At 39.0% G+C, this 11,728-nt stretch overlaps 1 pseudogene; it reads right to left on the bottom strand.

Moving 5' to 3' along the window:
* Nucleotides 1–2,736: 2,736 nt before the first annotated feature.
* Nucleotides 2,737–3,279, bottom strand: LOC111527198 (annotated as a pseudogene).
* Between the last annotated feature and the right edge of the window lie 8,449 nt (nucleotides 3,280–11,728).

Genomic DNA, 11,728 nt, shown 5'->3' with positions numbered 1-11,728 from the left:
ACCATTTTTTCCTCAATGAACGCTCCCGGAACCCTTGTCAAATATGTGTTGACTATAGATGAAGATATTTATTTAAGATATTTATTTCTGGACTCTAAATTCTACTTTATTGAGCCATATGTCTATCTGTGTGCCACATTCTCTTGATTATTATTGCTTTGTAGTAAGTTTTAAAATTGGAAATTGTCAGTCCTCCTACAGTGTTCTTCTTTCTCAAAATTGTTCTGTATATTCCAGGTTATTCACAATTCCGTAGACATTTAGAATGAGCTTGTCAATTTCTATTACAAAGTCAGCTGGGATTCTGATCGGAATTGCCTTGAATCTGAAGATCGATTTGATAGCATTATATTGAATGCCTCTTCATTTCTTTATGTTTTCTTTAATGTTTTTCAATAATGTATTATGGTTTTAGAATGTAAGTTTTTCACAAACTTAATTTTTGCATTTTTCATTGCAAAATCACTTCATTTGCATTGTTCATTGCAAGTATATGAAAAAACAATTAATTTTTGTATATTGACCTTGTATCCTACAACTTCACTGAACTCATTTGTTAGTTTTTTTGCATGAATTCTCTAGGATTTTTAATATATAATTTGTCATATGCAAATAATAATAGTTTTACTTATTCTTTTTCAGTCTGGATGCCTTTTATTTCTTTTTCTTGCTTATTTGTCCTGGGTGGAACCCCTAGTACAATGTTGAATAGAAGTGATGTAGGGTAGACATCCTTACCTTTTTCCTGATCTTAGGAGGGAAAACATCCAGTCTGTTACCATTAAGTATGTATGATGTTAACTGTGGGTTGTTTTACGGATGCCTTTTATACCTAAGATTTTGTGTACACATGCCTTTTTTGATGTTAATATAAATAGTATTGTGTTTTTAATTTCAAATTCCAATTGTTTTTTACTGATAAAAATTGTTTTTACTGAAAGCGATGGATACTTTTTTGCTTGCCTTATAGCCTATAACCTTGTTATTATGGCTTATTAGTTTTAGGAGGGTTTTTTTTTTGTCAATTCTTTGGCATTTTCTCCATGATCATGTCATAAGTGATATACAGTTCTGTTTTTTCTTTTCCAATGTTCATATACTTTCTTGTCTTTTCTTGCCTTATTTTATTAGCTAGGACTTCCAGTATGATCTTGAATAGGAGTAAGGGAGGACTGCTTGTTCTATTCCTGCACTTAGGGGAAAAACATCTAGTTTCTCATCATTGAATATAATGTTTTCTGTAGATATTTTAATGAAGTTGAGAAAGTTCCCCTTTATTCCAAGTTTGCTGAGAGTTTTACATCATAAAAGGGTGTTGGATTTTGTCAATTTTTTTTTCCTGCATGTATTGATTTGATCGTGTGATTTTTTCTTCCTTAGATTTTTCTTCTCCCCATCCATTGATATGATGGGTTACAGTAATAAATTTTTGAATGTTGAGCTACCCTTGCATACTTCAAATAAATCTCCTTGGTCATGGCATATAACTACTTTTATACATTGTTGTTTCAATTTGCTCATATTTTGCTGAGGGTTTTTGTATCTGTGTTCATGAGAGATAACCATTTGCATTATTTCTTCAGGTAACGTTTTTGTCTGGTTTTGCTATTAGTGTAACACTGGCCTCGTAAAAAGAGTTAGAAAGTGTTCCCTCTGCTTCTGAAGTGATTGTAGAGAAATAGTACTATTTCTTCCCTGAATATTTAGTAAGACTCAGCAGTGAAACCATATTGGCCTGGTGCTTTCTATCTTGGAAGATTAATTATTGATTGTATTTTAAAAATAGATATAAGCCCATTAAGATCATATATTTCTTTTTGTGTGTTTGTGTGTTTCAAGGGATTGTTGCATTTCCTCTTTGCTATTAAATGTGTGGGTATAGGGTTGCTCATAATATTCCTTTATTATCCTTTTAATATCCCTGGGATAAGAAGCAACAAGTTCTCTTTCATTTTTGATATTAATAATTTATGTGTTCTCTCATTTTATGTTGGTTAGCCTAGCTAGAGGTTTGTCAATTTTACTGATCTTTTGAAGAACCAGACTTGGTTTTATTAATTTTTCTATTGGCATTTTCTGCATGATCGTTGATCATGGTTTCTAATTTCATTGATTCCTGCTCTAAATTCTATCATTTACTTTCTTCTGCTTGCTTCAGGCTCATATTGCTCTTCTTTCTCTAGTTTTAAAGTGGAAGCTCAGATTACTGATTTTAGATTTTTCTTCCTTTCCAGTATATGCATTCAATGCCATGAATGTTATCCCAAGCACTGCTTTTTTTGCATCACACACATTTCGGTAAGTTCTATTTTCATCCTCATTTAGTGAAACACATTTTAAAATTTATTTTGAGACTTATTTGACCCATGCTTTGTTTAAAAGTGTGCTGTTTAATCCACAAAGCTGTGGTTTCAGGCTGATGATTTCCAAGGGAACTATGGAACTGGGATAGTGGGGTGGTGGTTCGCTAGAAGGCAAGTTAAATACCATAAAGTTCACTGTTTTTACTGAGATCCATCTCTCTCTCTCTCTCTTTTTTTTTTTTTTGTTATTTAGTTTTTATTTCATAATCATAAACTTAACTCTGCAATCCAGCTAGGCATGGGAGAGAACAAGGAAAACATGGAACCCAAAGGGAACTGCAGCGAGAGCACAAAGATTCTAGGATACTGCGAGCAAATGGGGTGGAGGGGTGCTCTTCTGAGCTACAGAAGGAATGGTCTGGTGGTTAAGATAAAACACAAGTCAAACTTATTCGAGTTGTCCACAGTCAGCAATGGTGATCTTCTTGCTGGTCTTGCCATTCCTGGACCCAAAGTGCTCCATGGCCTCCACAATATTCATGCCTTCTTTCACTTTGCCAAAGACCACATGCTTGCCATCCAACCACTCAGTCTTGGCAGTGCAGATGAAAAACTGGGAACCATTTGTGTTGGGTCCAGCATTTGCCATGGACAAGATGCCAGGACCTGTATGCTTTAGGATGAAGTTCTCATCTTCAAATTTCTCCCCACAGATGGACTTGCCACCAGTGCCATTATGGCGTGTGAAGTCACCACCCTGACACATAAACCCTGGAATAATTCTGTGAAAGCAGGAACCCTTATAACCAAATCCTTTCTCTCCAGTGCTCAGAGCACGAAAATTTTCTGCTGTCTTTGGAACCTTGTCTGCAAACAGCTCGAAGGAGACGCGGCCCAAGGGCTCGCCGTGGACGGCAATGTCGAAGAACACGGTAGGGTTGACCATGGCTAGTAGTACAAGAATTTCCTCGGTGGCAGCATCTGCAAAGCCCCATCTCTCTTTTTTTAAAAATATAAAATAAATATTCTTCAGATTGTTGCAAGCCTCTAGTTAATAACCCGAGTCCTAAAATCTTGATGTAGACAAATTTTGCCTGTGGTCTTTCGGCTTTTAGGGAGGAAATAATTTTCAGAGGTCTTTACTCCATTTTCACTGATATTCTGAACATTGTTTGATGTGCTTGTCATCCATAGCTCTTCTTTGGTGAAGTATCCATTCAAGTTTTTTGTCTGTTTTAAAAATTTGGTTGTTTATTTTATTTTTGTTGAGTTTTTAAATAAATTTTATTTTGGAACAATTTTACATTTATAGAGAAGTTGCAGAAATAGTCCAGAGAGTTGCCATGTAACTCTCACCCAGTTTCTACTGTTTGGTAATGTATTTCATTGCCTTGGCATATCTGTTAAAACTTAAGAAATCAACATTAGTTCATTATGATTAACTGAACTCCAGACTTACTCTATATTTCTTAGTGTTGCTTTTTGAGGATTGTTTATGTATTCTAGATAGAAGTCTTTTGTCAGATGTGTGATTTGCAAGTCTTTTCTCCCAGTCTGTACTTTGTTTTTTCCTTCTCTTATTTTTATTACTTTTATTTTTAAAATGTCAGCGAAAGTTATTTGGGTGCTGTCATTTTTTTGTTTCAGTCTTTGAATTCATCTTTGATGAATATAAATGTTTTAAATAAAATAGCAGCAACATATTATTCTAAAATATCTTGCTTGGTTTGACTTATTAAATAGTTTATGAAAAAGTTTCATTTTATATTTACGTTGTTTTTGACTTAAAAATACCAAGTGTATTAATCTTCTTTACAATTTAAGACTTAAGTCTTAAAATTCAGGATATAATTGTAGCACACTATTAATGCCCAAGGGCGACATACTTTTTATGGTGACCAATCAACTTAGTTTTATACCTGAGATTCTAAAATGTAGTTTAATAATGACTGAAACATCATGACTTGGCTATAAATGCGTGTAATTTATACCCCTTTGCAAGTTTAAAGGCATTGATCTCTAGTTATTCAGGCTTGGACATTTTCTCCTGCCCTACTGTCTTTGTGGTCCCAACACCGAGTGTGACAGAGACTGAATGACTAAGGAAACTCTAGCTTCCTCCAGCCCCACACTTGGCTAAGCTGCAATCAGCTCTGCGTGAGGCTGGGCATGGAGCAGGTGTAGTCAATGTCCTCCTCTCTGTCTCGATGGTATCCTCATTTGGTGCTGCTCTCACGGATGCCTATCTTCCTCCCTCTGTCTGTTCCTGTTGTCTTTCCAGGCTCCTGGCTGTCCTTTCTGTCATAGCAGCCTCAGTGATTTTGATAATGTCAGCAAGAGCCGAAAGCTATTGCCCCTCTGTGATGGTTGGATAGGGAGCTGCATGAAATGCTGAGGGAATGGAAAAGAGAGTGGGGGCAGTCAAGTGTGGCAAGGGTGGCATTTGCCATAGGTACTGACCACTTGTGAGAGTATTTGTCGCTCTTCAGCATAGTGTAGGAATGAGCACTGGAGGGGAGGTCAAAGCCTGGAATTTTCAGCCGACACTGGATTTGACCAGCTACGTGCCTTAGAGTTGAGGGAGCAAGAGATCACTCTGTTTCTCCCTGGGCTCAGTTTTCTCATCTGTAAAATGGTGCTGGGGGTAATGTGCTGGGGCTGGATTACTTGATTCTTAAGGTCTTTCGAGTTCTAATGGTCTAAGTAGGACAGTGTCCTTCAAACATTTTTTGCTTATGTACTTCTTAACAACTTTTTGAAAAACTATGATTCAAGGCACATTTTAAAGTTGATATTTAAAATTTTACATCTTCTATTCAAATAGTTGCAAAGGATATGATTTCCAATACGTCATAAAAATTGGTAGTTTTAAAGAGAGAATTTAAAATTAAAAACAGTATCCAATGGAATTTAAATGCCATACTCATATGAGACCCCCTTCATCCACTTAAGAAATCTACAAACAAACTCTTTTTATTCAACATTTAAAATTTTCCCTTTATCCATGATTTTATATTCCACTTTTCCCACAGGATTTTATATTAATGCACGTGTATTTTATGCTCGAAAACTTTTTATTGATCACTCTATCGTACTTATCACAATAAGATTATGCCTTATAAATTCAAATTTTAAAATTTGTTTTCTTTTCTGTGACCATAAGGCTTTAAGGGCTAAAAAAAGTCTTCTGTAATAGATTGTAATGATAATTATTATTGATACATAGTTGATCAAAAATAAAAATGTATATTAATTTTTAGAATCATGCATTGTATAATGACATTTTAGGCATTGACGGACTGCTTATACAACTGTGGTCTCATAGAATTATAATGGAGTCAAAAAGTTCCTATCACCTAGTGAAATAACCATCTCGATGTTGTAGCACAATGCATTACTCACATGTTTGTGATGATGCTGGTTTTGACAAATCCACTGCACTGCCAGATGTATAAAACTAAAGCACAGGCCAGGCGCGGTGGCTCACACCTGTAATCCTAGCACTTTGGGAGGCCAAGGCGGGCAGATTGCCTGAGCTCAGGAGTTTGAGACCAGCCCGGGCAACATGGTGAAATCCCGTCTCTACTAAAAATACAAAAAATTAGTTGGGTGTGGCAGAATGTACCTGTAGTCCCAGCTACTCGGGAGAGTGAAGCAGGAGAATTGCTTGAGCCCGGGAGGCGGAGGTTGCAGTGAGCTGAGATTGTGCCACTGCACTCCAGCCTGGGCAACAGAGCAAGACTCTGTCTCCAAAAAAAAAAAAAACAAAAGTAAAGCACATACAGTTATGTACAGTACATAATACTTGATAATGATAATAAACAACTATGTTACTGGCTTATGTATGTATTATACTATACTTTTTATTGCCATTTTGGAGTGCAATTTTAAGTAGAAAGAGTAATAAGTAGAATTTTTAAAAAAGTTAAATGTAAAACAGCCTTAGGCAGGTCCTTCAGGAGGGATTCCAGAAGAAATCATTGTTATCACAAGAGATGACGCAGCTCCATGCATGTTATTGCCCCTGGAGATCTTCCAGTGGGATAAAATACGGAGGTGGGAGACAGTGATATTGATGATCCTGGCCTGGTGTAGACTAGGTAAACTAACATGTGTTTGTGTCTTAGTTTCTAACAAAAAATGTTTAAAAGTAAAAAAACTTAAAAATATTTTTAAAAATTAAAAAAAGCTTATAGAATAAGAACATGAAGAAAGAAAATGTTTTGGCTGGGTCGGTGACTCCCGCCTGTAATCCCAGCACTTTGGGAGGCCAAGGTGGGTGGATCACCTGAGGTCAGGAGTTCGAGACCATCCTGGACTACTTGGCAAAACCCCATCTCTACTAAAAATGCAAAAATCAGCTGGGCGTGGTGGCACGTAACTGTAATCCCAGCTACTTGGGAGGCTGAGGCAGGAGAATCGCTTGAACCCAGGAGGTGGAGGTTGCAGTGAGGTGAGATCACGACACTGTACTCTGCAGCCTGGGTGACAGAGGAGACTCTGTCTAAAAAAAAGAAAATGTTTTGTAGAGCTGTATAATGTGTGTTTTACACTAAGTATTATTACAAAAGGGTCAAAAAGTTGAAAAAATGAAAAAGTTCATAAAGTAAAAATGTTACAGTGTGCTTAGGTTAATTTATTTTTGAAGAAAACACATATTTTAAAATAAAGCCTAAATGCACAATGTTTATAAATTCTGCAGCGGTATACAGAAATGTCCTAGACCTTCACATTCACTAATGACTCACTGATTGACCCAGAGCAACTCCCAGTCCTGCAAACTCCATTCATGGGAAGTGCTCTAGAGAAGTGTACTGTTTAAAAATCTTTCATACTGTAATTTTACTGTACCTTTTCAATGTTTAGATATACAAAAATTTACCAGTATGTTACAATCGCATGCAGTATTCAGTACACTAACATGCAGTAGAGGTTGGTAGCCTAGAAGAAATAGGCTGTACCATATAGCCTAGGTGTGAAGTAGGCTATACATCTAGGTTTGTGTAACTACACTGTGTGATGTTCGTACAACAACAAAATCAACCAACAATGCCTTTCTCAGAACATATCCTTGGCGTTGATACATGACTGTATTAAATATACGTAATTTTCATTGGAAATACATGTGTTAATGAGATGATGAGACATTTTCCTAATTATTTCATATATTTCTGTATGAATATAACATTTATGCAATGAAGCAGAGTCCAACATCTGTATTATCACTACTCTTTTTTTTATAGATGTAAGCACTGAGAAAATACATTCACATAAAAAATACACAGAAATGGAAATTTGCTATATCACTATCACTTGATCGTTTGACTACCTTTTGAGTTATTTGTCAAAAATTATACACTAATTTATAATCAAGATTATTTTTAATTTTGTTAAGAGCAAAGAGTTGGGAACTGCCTGACATGGAAAAGGATCTGTTGTTCATTCATTAGAGCCTGATTCCCTATTTCAATTCCTGGGATGTATACAAAAAAGGCTTTTACAATACTGTCAATTAACTGTTAATAATCCCAGCTATTCTTTTTCTTAGAGGCACCTTGTTTAACCAGACGTATTTTTTTAATTGTTGGAAAAGATCAATATGTTATTAATTTCCTTCTACTTTTATATAGTGCTTTTCTGTTATCATGTGCTTTGAATGTATTCTCATCAAAATCCTGGAACTATAGATTTGGTTTATTAAATATGTGAAAAATAACTTCCATATAATCTACTTGGCAAAGTCAATCCTCCCTATAAAACCAATCAGACAAATAATTCTTATTTTCTCTTAAGATAAAAATCTGACATTGTTTTTTCAATTCAACCAAACACGTTAATAAGCATTTCAAGGACTATTATAAATACTACTGGCAACAAATTATGGAACCCATCTTGTAGGACAGATGATAAAATCAGTCAAGTCAAGATTAAAATGATGCCACACTAATGTGATTTATCCGTTTCACAATGTTAATAAGAACAAGATCATAAATCCATATGCAGTGCCTCTGCTCTGAATTTGTATAGGCCACTGTTATATATATGTCAAAGGACTTTTGTAAACTAGGTCTGCTAAATGTGGATACGTGCATGTATCAAACATTGTTTATCTGCTTTGGAGAATAATTAAACAAAAGTCAAATATAAAGATGAGAAATAACTCCCATCAATTTTATGAAACAGCATGATCAAAGTTTCCTTATATGGCAAGTGAAAGAGAGCAATATCCAATTGCTAAAAATGAATCAGTCTGGAAGTTATGCTATAGTTTTCTCTTTGGCTAATAGGAGGTGAAAAATGCTGAACGTTTGAATATCTGGGGTTCCTCTGATTTTTGGTGTAATGCCTCCCTTGGATGAAGGTGATGGGGAAGCCCCAGTGCCCCATGCCTGAGCGGACTCAGAGCAGGGGAGAGAACTCTTGGTACCTGATGGGGGTGGCGTCAGCTGCTGTCAACAATATCTGTGAGCAGCTCTGAGCAAGGGGATTGTGGAGGATGGACCCTGACCTCGAGGGTAAGGTGGGTCTTCCCCTCCAGAAACTCCTCACCCAATTCGCTACATGATTTCCTCCTGCTCCTTGAATATTTTCTGAATATTTTCTTTCCTCAACAATTGCTTTAATTTTCCTATCCCATCTAACTCTGTTCACTTCAATCTGAACTTTCTGAGTCCCATTTGGGACTCAGTGACTGGTCAACGCCCCATGAACTTGGCCCAAAGCCCAGAACTAATTCTTCCTCCCACCCCTCCATTCTAGAAAGGGATTCATCCTACTTGGCAGGCTGTCTCCCAGAGGATTCAGCATCTTGGATAACTCTTTGCTCCCAGACACCTATCTCCAGAAGGCACGAGTGTCCCCCACTCCTCCTGGGATCAGTCCAGTCACATGCTCTATAGCAGCCCTGGGTCACCCCTCCCTATTGCCTGCCTGCTTGCAGATTTACTTGACTCTTTGGATGCAAACTCACATCTGCATCCAGCCATTCCTCCTGTGGTGATGGTTTAACTGAGGGACAGGGAACCCTAATTTTTTAAAGTGTTGTTACATCCTATCTATACCAGGCCTCCCGAAACTCCTTGGTGATTTCTAAGGTGTCAGGCTGCCGCAACCCTGCTAGCAATCTTGGAGGGGATTCCTAGAGACCTATGACACATAGGGGGGTGGGAGGATATTGGTGCCTTCGGACAGACCACGCGGCCCCCAGCCACCATCCCCTAGTGCTGAATGACTTTCCCTCCAGGGCTGTGTTGACTTTTAGACACTAAAGCCACTTGATCATTTATTCTTCCAATGTCATGCTCCATTCAAAGTGGTCCAGCCAAGCCTGATTGCTATCCCAGTGACATCTTTTACTCCACGGGGCACGCGTCCCACCCTGGAGTAACCTACTTCATCTTTTCTGCTCTTTCCAAAAGGCCATAACCTCAGCATGCAGGGTTTCTCTCTGCAGTGTTCATCTGCAAGGGACTGTTGAGTCCCTTAGGGGTCACCACTTCCAATGTACAGGGCTCTAGACAAATTCCACAGTGTCCCATGGTATGGGTTTAGGAGCTTTATTGGGAAGGAGAAATTGGAAATGAGCAAAGAAAAGGAGGGGATTCCCTGTCCCTGCTATTGAGTCCGTGGGGAGGTATAGGGATTGGTGACTTCCTTCCCTGATAGGCGGGGCTGGACTTTACAAGGCCCCAGGTGCCGGCCAGCTTGCAGGCCAGACAACCCCAGTAAACAACTGGCACATCAGAGCCAAATGCCAAGCCCCAAACAACCTGTCCCCCATGGGCAAGGCTGCTTTATTACAGCTGCTCTATAAAATGACCCAGTTCCAGGCACAGCTCCTCCCCTGGAGGGTAGACATGGGCTGCCTGACCAGTGAATCCCCAGGCCACCACCCACAGGAGCCTGGGAGCCTGGCTCCTCTTCCCTTACTGGCTCAGGCCTTGTGAATATTCTCCTCTCCACAAAAGCTTATTCCTTAATCTGTACCAAGTAACACGGTGGAGTTCATGGAAAGCATGGTGGCTGGCAGGTGGAGGTGTAGCAGCAAAGCATCCACCTTGTCAGGTGATTGCGTTTGTTTAAATATGTGGAAGAGGCGGGTTGTAAAATTCCCTCTGTCTGCCTGCATTGTCTACTTTGCTCTAAGAAGATTCTCCCTTAAGAGCAATGACAATAGCCTGGGGACAGGAGAGGCAAAGCCTTTGACAATAGCCTGGGGACAGGGGAGGTAAAGTCTTTAAACAAAAATTGTTATTACTCACTACTGCTCTCTACTCTTACCTAATTCAAAACATCCCATGGAGGCTGCGTGCCTAACACTCCTGCACCCCAACAGGAAAATAAGTAAGCAGGAAAGCCGAGAGCCCCAAGGATCTGATGCTGCAGTGACTCACTGAGGGACTTTCCCCTGCTGGGCTCTCTGGAGGCTTTTATACCCTCGACGATGCCTTGTAGTGAGAATAGGATGGGCATGCTTTTTACCTTTCTTTTGTCAAGTGGACAAAGGGTTGGTGAGGAAGGGTGTCATTCTTTGGCAGATCAGCTTTAGTACAGATTACACAGAGGCTGAGTGTTGGGTGATGATTCCTTTAAGCTCATCCATGTCCAGGTATCCCTTAAAAAGTCTCCACCAACCCCTAGAGATGTACCTTCCGTAGTTTGAGGACCACTGACTGGTCTAGGAATCTAGGATTCCGAGGTGTCAGGCTCAGGCTAGAGTGCCCTGGGGCCTGCCTGGAAGCTAATAGCCTCCTTAGAACAGTTGCTGGAGACAGCATTTTTATAGAGAGGATTTTGTGGGTGATGGAGGTTTTCTTCTTCCCACGGATATGCAAACAGCTGCAGGAGTTAGCCAATACTATCTTTTCTATCTTCCACTGTTACTGCTGCTATTACGGCTTTCTCCCGTTTATCCTCTGGCTACAGGGTCTCCTAGTAGGTCTTCTAACACACCAGGCACACTCCGTCCTCAGGGCCTTCTGGCTGTTCCCTCTGCTGTAATTCTGATTCAGATATCTGCATGGCCTACTGCCTCATCTGCAATTCTTTTCTCCAGGAGGCCTGCCCTGACTCGTCTACTCTAAGTTGTAACTACATGTTTCTTTCCACCTCCTCTCTATCTCTCATGCCGTCCTTTATTTCCCCTATGGAACCTATGATCTCCTAAAACATTGATTTGTGTATTTACGTTTGATGATTTTGTTTTACTCTATGACCTCTTACTCCCTGGAACAGAAATTCTTCGAGGGCAAGGATCATTGTCTGCTTTGTTCACTGATACACACTAAATGCCTAGAAGGGAGCTGGTGCATGGTTGGTGTGCAGTAAATATTTGCTAATGAAGGAATAAATAAACAGACTCATTTCTTGAAAAAAACAAGTTCAACTTTCACAGCTTAGCTGATCCACATGATCTCTCCCTTAAA

This window comes from Piliocolobus tephrosceles, chromosome 6, assembly GCF_002776525.5.
Source record: "Piliocolobus tephrosceles isolate RC106 chromosome 6, ASM277652v3, whole genome shotgun sequence".
NCBI classification, from domain to species: domain Eukaryota; kingdom Metazoa; phylum Chordata; class Mammalia; order Primates; family Cercopithecidae; genus Piliocolobus; species Piliocolobus tephrosceles.
This window is presented reverse-complemented; position numbering and strand designations above follow the sequence as displayed.